Source organism: Chiroxiphia lanceolata, chromosome 19 (genome assembly GCF_009829145.1).
Source record: "Chiroxiphia lanceolata isolate bChiLan1 chromosome 19, bChiLan1.pri, whole genome shotgun sequence".
Taxonomy (NCBI): domain Eukaryota; kingdom Metazoa; phylum Chordata; class Aves; order Passeriformes; family Pipridae; genus Chiroxiphia; species Chiroxiphia lanceolata.
In genome coordinates this window covers 5,132,323-5,139,360 of record NC_045655.1, presented here as the reverse complement: position 1 = coordinate 5,139,360, position 7,038 = coordinate 5,132,323, and positions in this window count along the sequence as shown.

Sequence of the window (7,038 nt, the reverse complement as noted above, 5' to 3'; positions counted from 1 at the left end):
ACACCCAAGCACAGTTGTTGTATGAGACACTGGAGACAACTCTGCAGAGCAGCCCTGGTCAGAGGGGGGGTGTATGCAGCACAGGGTTCATAGATGCTTGGAGAAGGATTAGGGTCTCTCTCCCTGAGCCTGTTGGTGTGGGGGGAAGCAAGATTACCAGTGCTGGAATAACAGTGCATCAGGCTAATGCAACTAAGCTGGAGGAGAAAGCAGCTCTGAGCCACCCAAGGGTGCGGGGACAGGAGTGGGACGCCCACAAGCACCCATCACACCCATCACTCAGAGAATGAGGAGCCCTTGCTCTTCCCTCTCCATCTCCACAGGGGAGTGAGAAAGGGGTCAGCAATACCACAAAGCCCCCAAACACACCCACAACCTGCACTGCCGCTCACACCCAAGAGTCCATCAGGCAGAACTGCTGCTGCTGCCCATAAATGATTCACAAGCACGTTAAAGTCCTCTCTCAAGGCTGGAGCTGCGTTAAAAGGTGCTCCTACAGTTATTAAGAGCTCTGGATAGGAAACTCGATTGGTGTGATTGCTCTGAGCATTGAGCCCCTGTGGACTCACACCCGAGGACTGTGTGAGAACCCACTGCCCAGAACCTTCCCCCATCCTGCTCCCTTTTGAAGAGCTTTAGACCATTTTCCAGTCTCAAGTTTCAGATCTGGAGAGAAGCAGCCTAGCACAAACAGCTCTTGAAATGAAAAAATATTATTGGGGGAAGTAAAAAGGAAAAATATTCCATCTTCTCCCCACGTGTTCCAGCCCTGTTGCAATGGACTCAGTCAGCAAAACACGCAGGGTTTCACTCTGAGTCTCCAGAGAGGTCCTCTGTGCTTCAGGGGGTATTTTAAGCTGCCTTCTCCCTCATCACTGAGCCACATGGTCAGCATGGGCACCCACAGGGGCTTAAGTCCCCATCTATGTGATGGCAGGGGTGGGAAGACGGAGTACAGGTGCCCAGTGGGTGCTGGGATCCCTTCCAGTCCCTGAGGTGTGCAGGCAGCCAGCACACACCTCGCCCACGCTGCCATTAGAACATCCTCTCCCATTATTCTGCGTCGGGCAGGACATTGGGCAACGGCAGCAGGTTTGCTGAGCCCGGGCGGGCTGGGAGCACGGCACGCCCCGGGAGGAAGGAAAGCGGCCGGGGAGATAGAGCGTGGCAGCGGGGGGGCTGTGCTGGACCCGCTGATAAGGGCAGAGCCCTGCCCGCGGGCAGGGGAGGGGGGGCCGGGGGCAGCTCAGCTGCTCACCCCATTGCACACAGCAGCCACGCACTGGGCTGCCCTGCCGGGAGGGCTGGAGTGCTGGGAGTGTGGTCCTGGACCCTCCAGCAGACCTGGGTGATGCCATCGTACTGGCATGGAGAGGGAAGGATTTGCCTGCAAAGTCTGGAAAGAGCCATGTGGAGGATTTCCCACGTCCCGGCCAGAGCCCATTTCCCACCCTCGTTAATTTTTACCAGTGCAACGACCCCCACCCACCCCAGCAGAGAGAGTGCCGGCACCCAAAGGCTTCCCAGCCCACAGCCCCGGTGAGCTGGGGTCCCTCTGTGCCACTGGCCACCCACCCCACACCTCCCCACTCCCATTCCCAGGGTGACCACACACCCTCACAGCAGAACAACCCAAAACAGGTGGCCCTGCACAAACCCACCCTCTGCTTCCCGCGGTGCAGACGCGCTGTTGGGGCGGTGGGTGCTGCTGGAGGGGCCTTGGCTGCGCAAGGGGACTCCCAGCCCACGGGTCCTTTCTTCAGGCAGGAGCCCAAGCCAAGTGAGGAACGAGCACGTGGAGGCTTTGAGTCACCCCAACGGCTTCGGGAAGAGCAAAGGGCGAAAGTCTCCAGCAGCAGCGAGGGAAGCGCGGTGGCTCCACCAGGGAACGTGCAGAGGGGTCGGCTGCTCCTCAGCAGCACTGAGGGCAGGGGCACAGCACCCTCCAGACCCAAGGAAAGCCCTTTTCCAGGATCTGCACAGATCAACCCTACCAGGATTGATTTAACTTGGTTTTATCTAAGAACTGATTAATTACTCAGAACTACTCTGATTCCTCATTAGCTTGGCTTAAGCACAGAGTGCACAGACGTGATGGTGCAAGTGCTTGAGGCCTGGCTGCACCTTCTGGAAGGGGCTGAGGGGTCACAGGTTGGTATTTACCCAGGGGAAGGGGTGCCTACAGGCCTCTGCCTGCCATCCCCACGCTGCAGGTCATTACTGAGTTCATTTTCACTTCCCTTCTTAAAGCAAAATTCTTGGTGTGAAAGGACAATGAGGACGGGGGGGGACAGTTCTCCCTATGGTTCCACTGCAAAACACTAATTTTGTCAGCAGCTCTTGGTGCCAGGGCTCAGCCTGGGCTTGCAGACTTCCCCAGTCCCCCACTCCTATCTTGGAGCACACTGAGCCACATAAAGCAGCACTGGACTGACAAAAATGCCCCTTACTTGCAGTGTCCCCTCGCTACGAGCTCTGAGCATCCCCATGCCATGTGGGATGCAGCAGTGGGAGGTGGTGCTTAGCCCTGCACAGGAATTCAGCTCATCCCAGGGACAAGATGATCCCTGGGCTGGCAGCAGGACGAGCCCCCTTGGCTGCAGCTTCCCTATCTCTGGGAACAGACTCCTTATCTCAACGCAGCCATTTCAAGGCTTGTACAATGTGCTGCTCGCCCTGCCAGCCCCCATGCAAAGGGGGAGCCCTGGGTGGACACCTACAGCTTCCTTCGTTCCCCTTCCAGGGCCAGCAGTTCTCTTGGCTCCCCCCCTTCTCCGACAACCCCTCCCGCCCATCACTCCCTCCTCCCAACCACCAGCAGCCGAACGTGGGTGGGTCACTCCTCAGCTTCCTTCCTTTCACTCCTGATTACCACCAGGCCAGAAGCACCCAGGTCCCCACCCTGCAATGGAGAGCCCAGCTGGGAACAGCTCATCCCCATCCCACACGGTGCAAGCCTGGCACGGGGAATCCTACACTCACCAGTGCCTATGGAATGTGATGCTCTCCCCACTGCAGCATCACCATGGACCTGTGCCAGCAACGCACTTTGCAGCCTCTCAGCTGCCAAGAGCTGGTGATGGGGTCTCCCCCACCATCCTCATGCTCTTCCTGCCTGCCATCCCATCCCATCCCATCCCATCCCTGGGATGGTACACCCACAGGGAAGCCACACAGTTCAGTGCAGGGGCTGGAAACACTGATTTTTAAGGAGCCACCGCCGTGTCCTCCCCAGGAGCACTTGGACTGGGTGCCACCAAGTGCATGAGCGGACTTCACCCTGGTTATGGCATCACCTTTGGATAAACCTTATGCCAGCAGCACAGTGCTGGCCCCAGCAAGACTTCCCTGCTTATGCCATGGAGGAGCTGAGGGACAGGCAGGACACACCAACGCCGAGTCTCAGGGATTCACCGGTGAGCACACTGTGCAGCCTTCAGGCTCACACGTAGCGGGAGGTTACTCCCAGCCCTGCCCTGGCATTCCTGTAGCCTGGCAAATTACAGGGATAACTCTGTCAAACCCTCAGCACAAGCTGCAGCATGACACTCAGGGAGTGAAGCCATCTCCATGGCATGGAAGGAGGCACATTGGGCATCCCAGGGGCACCAGCCACATCTCCCCTACCCTGGATGGGTCCATGAGACCAGAGGAATGCATCAGGAATTATTACTTTTAAGCAATAAATAAATAAAACACAAGCTGACAGAGACTGCTAGAAGGAGGGCCCCCATTGTCCTGGGAGCTGCAGGAGCCCAAAAAGGAGGCTGTGGATGGGAGGGATGGTCCTGTGGGATGGCTGGGCATGTGAGCATCCCACTGAGGAGTGACCACACACCACCCATCTGAACGGGTCTCCACAGGGCTGGACATGCAGCACAAAGCCCATGTGCCCTCCACACTGGTGGATTTCTTCCTCCCATCCAATGGTAGCAGCCTGGGAAAGGCCAAGGAGCATCCCTGGGCACTGCCCTGCTCCCTCCCTGCCCCACTGCAGCCTCCAGCACCACATCGAGTGAGTCGGTTTGCACCCGCGCTCTCCCCTCTTGGGGTATGGCCACAGCATCAACCCTGCTCTGGTGGCTGCACAACCCCCCCCCCCCCAGAGGTGACAAGCAGCTGTTTCACAGGACACCTTTGTGCTTTATGACTCATTTGTGGTATTTCAGAAGTGGGGAAACTGAGGCACCACAACACAGTAAGACTGCCCTGGCTTCCCACCCCCCCGCTGCACCACAGGCACGTAGCTGGTCCCTTCTCCATCAAAGTCCACACAGCTCCCCCAGATTTCAGTTCCTGGAGGACAAGGGTGGAAGGGGAAGCCCTCACATGGAAACCCCATAAATATTTGATTTCCATAAACGGTGCAGGCTGCTCCCCTGCCCTCCCAGAGCAGTTATTTGGGGGTTGCCCCTGCCCCATGCTCAGCTAACAAGACCAGCACCCCATGATATTAGCCCTCAGGGTGCAGGTTCCCAAAGATGAGGGGGACACGGGGATCCTGTGTGGTGGGCAAGCAGAGAGCAGAGTTGTTTTGGGGCCACCCAGCACATGGCCATTCCCAAGGCACCCTCCCTCAGTTCATTCTCCACCCTAAATGCCTCATTAAGAGAGCAACCACCAAACAACTGCCTTTTTGTTGCCTTTTTTTTTCTTAAGAAATGGGGATTAAGTGAGAAAAAAGGGGGTACCAGTGCCAAGGATTTATTCCATATCCGCCATCACACACACAGCTTTCCATGCTCACTTGGAGGCCAGGAAATGACCATAAAACTCAAAGCACCACATGCTCCCAAATGACCACAACTCCTGGATCCTTGTAATTAAAAGGGACCGTGCCCACTGGAGGCTTGTCACATTACCAGTCAACTCACAGCCCAGCAGGACAGTGGAAACCAGAAGTCATTAGATAAAAAGCTCCTCAAGAGGAGAGTTCATGATCCCATCACTTGTGGGCTCATAGAGATTTAAGTAATTAATTTTCAGCCTTCACCAGTTGACTCCTTCGGTACCAAGCCCACACTCACTCCTCCAGTCCCTGCAGGGCTCCCAGTGCCCATGGGAAATGTGGAAATGCCTTGGGAGCCCTGTGTCAGCCTGGGCAGCTCTGCAACCCCCCCAGCCATCTGATTCTCCATCACCTGTCCCCTACTTTCTTTGGCAACAAGCAATCTTCTGACTCTCAGCTCATCCCAGGGGCTGTTTTCAGGTCGAGAACAACCTATGGGAAGGAATAAGGATGTGCTTGGGGGATCCCTCAGCTTCACTGCAAGACTTGAACGGGAGCAGTATCCAGGAACAAAACACAGACCCAGAGGACAGCCACGTGCTTGTCTTTCAGCCCAGCCCAGCCAAACACAGCCCAATTTCCCCAGGTCCCACAGCACACCCCAAGGAGTGCAGCCCACCCAAGAGAGACAATGCAGGCGGCCCCTTCCCCACTGGATTCACGCCCCCGTGCTTTGCATCCCCGGCCCCCTGAGCTGCTCTCCCAGCATCCACAGGCATCTATTGTTCCTGCTGCCGGCATCCCTGCTCCAGCAACACATGCAGAGTGCTCGCACATGCCCCTGAGAGCAACACCAGGCTCAGCTCCATCTTAAACCAGGGCTCTGTTTCGGTGTCAAACACCACTCTGTGGTTTACCCTTTCTCACTTGCAGCACCTCCAGGTGCACCAATGCAGCTGCAGTGGTGCCAGAGAACCCCCCACCAGGGGAAGCAGTAGCTGGTCACCTGCTTTCCAGCAAACAGGAGCAGGGCAGGCAGAAGCTGCCCTCCAAATGAGCAAGCAGCAAAAGGTGTCTATCGCTCCATTAATTGAGAAGGAGCTGGGAGAGGCAGAGCCTGGGCGCAGCAGCTGGGAGCCCAGGGAGCCATGTGTGAAGCCAGTGGTGACTGGGGCAGCAGAGGCAGCTTTGGTTTGCCCCAGACACAGCTGCAACTGAACCATCCAGTTCATTTTGGAGGCAGGACAATTCCAAGCTGGTTATTTCCCACCTGGGAAAAGGAAAGGAGCCAAAGGATGCTCCTTCAGAGGGCATGAAGGAGGGAGCCAAGTGGGCAGTATTTCCCTGCTCAGGACATCCACAGGACTGTGGTGGGGTGCATTTCCCAACCCTCCAGCCAGGCTGGAGGCTGAGAGTCCAGGACAGTGGCGATATGATGGGAGTGACCATGCAGGGATTTGGAACACACAGGCAGGAGAATGTCCCAGCTCCCCGTGGTGAGAGGGATGACGCCACACTGGGGAAGAAGGTGGACACTTCCTCTTGCCACAGGGACCCAGCAGTGGCCATGTAGCCTCTCAGGTCCCTTTCCCCCTGTGTAAATGGGCATGGGGAGCTGAGTGAGAGCTGCAGAGTCCCAGACCACGGTGGGCACCTCCATCCAACTGTGGGCAAGCCTGGAATAATGGCCTCTGCCCCGTCCTGATGGCCTGGCAGCAAGGCAGGGCAGGATGGGGTAGCGCTCAGCCTCACCCCTCTGTCCCAGACCTGGAGGGCCAACAGCAAAAATCCAACTGGCTAAAACACCCGCACACAGCATCCCTCTGCTCCCGGCGGGATACACCTATGGATGGAGGATAACCGGGTCCTTCTGCTCTGGGAGGGTTTTGCTGCCTGCGAAGGGCTGGTGGCAGCACTCGCCACTCCAGGCAGCACGTGCGAGTCTTTAACCAAACCTCAAACCAGCTACAACAACAAAGCCCCGGCGGCACCGGAGGATGCTCGGGGGGCAGGGACCCGGCCCGCTCCCCTGCCCACCTGCCCTCGCCCGCGGCGTCGAGGCTGCTCGCCCGGGGAGGGGGAAAACCAGCAAACACAAACAAAACCACACGCCCGCCTGGTTATCGGGCCATCGGCGCCAGAAAGTAGGTTAGGGCTTTCCTCCCTTGCTTTGGCCGGGGATTGGGCAGGGTTTTTCCCTCCGGCTGGGTCACTCCGCCGGGACACGCATCCACTTCCCCCCGCGATGAAGAGGAGGAGGAAGAGCCCGTCCCCCGCCATCCGTCCGGAGGCAGCGGGCAGGGAGCGGG